The sequence below is a fragment of the Empidonax traillii genome, unplaced genomic scaffold (genome assembly GCF_003031625.1).
Source record: "Empidonax traillii isolate 1590-97213 ecotype Southwest subspecies unplaced genomic scaffold, ASM303162v1 scaffold2791:size17990, whole genome shotgun sequence".
NCBI lineage: Eukaryota > Metazoa > Chordata > Aves > Passeriformes > Tyrannidae > Empidonax > Empidonax traillii.
Window position 1 is genome coordinate 1 of NW_020957984.1, and position 1760 is coordinate 1760.

Consider the following 1760-nt stretch of genomic DNA (forward strand, 5'->3'; position numbering starts at 1 on the left):
CATGACTGGCAGTAAATCCCACACAGGTGCCCTGCAGCAGTCCCCAAATGATGTCATTTTTTCCAGCACAGTGCCAGCTAATACAAGAACTATTATCTAGGAAAAAAAAAAAAAAAAAAGCTGCCTAAGTCTCCAAGCCTGACTTTGGCCAGGGCAGGGACAAGAAGTGATGCAGAGAATGTCATTCAGGAATAATCCGTCTCTGAAATTCAGTTCCCCACAGAGAGCCCAGAGAATTCCTATTAATCCATGCAGGCTCTTTGAAGCTGCTGCAGAAGCACCAGGGCTTTCTATCCCTCAGCAGTGGTGCAGTCCAGTCCTCCAGGCTTGCAAAGGACCTCTCTGGATACTGCACCACTGCGGAAAAGAATTCCCGTTCCGAGGGCTCTGCAGCAGCAGGGCTGAGCAGGGAGCCGCGCTCAGGGAGGAGCAGGAGCTGGCAGGGGGGGAGAGCCCGAGACAGGCGAGCTCAGCACAAGGTGGGAGCCTCCCAAAATGTGCTGACAAGCAGATCTGAGCCACAGATGCAAAACACAGGCAGCAAACTCGCTGCGTGACACAGGTGCTCTGGAATCACATTTACGGGAAGGCCTCAGACCGAGCTGCATTTACCTGTAACGAGCTTGGTGCTGTTTCTGAGCTGGTCAGATTAAACTCCACGTGCAGATTTATTTAAGATTCTTTCAGTAAAAAACAACTTGCATTCCCTCCCCAGAGTCAGGTCAGGGGGTTATGAAATCATCCTTCCCAGGTGATCTCGGGATGCATTTTGGAGGGGATATCAACAGCCAGGCAGCAAGCAGGGACAAACCCCCCAGGTTTCCCAAGCAATATCGAAACACTTGGATGCTTGGCTGAAATGCACCGTGGGACCAGCCAGAATTCTGCCTGTTTATAAACCATGAGACAAAAGATAAGCAATGACTCAGCCCCAGCAGCCCTGTGGACAATTACCTGATTAGTCCCCACCAAGATGCACACTTTAGTATCAACCCCCGGCACACAAGAATTTCTGGTTTTTAAGACTCTCTGAGAGGCCAAGCCCTGCCTAATATGGACCATCAGGCTGAGCTGCAATGCCCCCACTTTTTCTTTTTTTTTTACCACTGAATATAAAGTAATTTTAGGACAGTGGGAAACACCTGCACTTTAAATCTCCAAAGGTGTCCCTTCCTGTAAAACCACGGGGAGAGAATATCCAGGGAGCACCTAAGGAAAAGGGCTGGCTCTATTTTGGTCAGCATTTCCAGCAGCTTCCACACCTTCTCTTAGCAAAACACGCTCTGGCTGTGCAGCTGCCTCCCTGGCACAGGGAGAACACAAACACGAGGCAAACAAACACTCTTTTGGCAAGATACAGGGTCACAGATGCACTTTTCTGGTTTAATTTTCTTCTGAACCTCAGCCTGACACCTCTTCCTGTGTCCTAACCACAAATTCTGACCATCAAGAATTTCCCCTTATGGGATGTTGCACAAAGAACACATGATAAAGAGATTTCTACACCTCTCTGCACTCGTAAAGAGACGTTAATTTTTGTTCTTATGAAGGTGGCACTAAAAGCCAGGCTCCCTGTGTTCTCTGGGAGCCTGTGCTGTCTCAGTGACAGGTCCTGCAAGCAGAGCCCGTGTGCTCCCTCACCAGATCCCATTTTGCAGGTCCTATCCAAGGCACAGCTATTATTCCCACAAGGAAGAGCTGCTGGCAGACCTTCAGCCCTCAGCAAAAGCCCAATTGCTTCTTTCAAAGCAGCAACCACA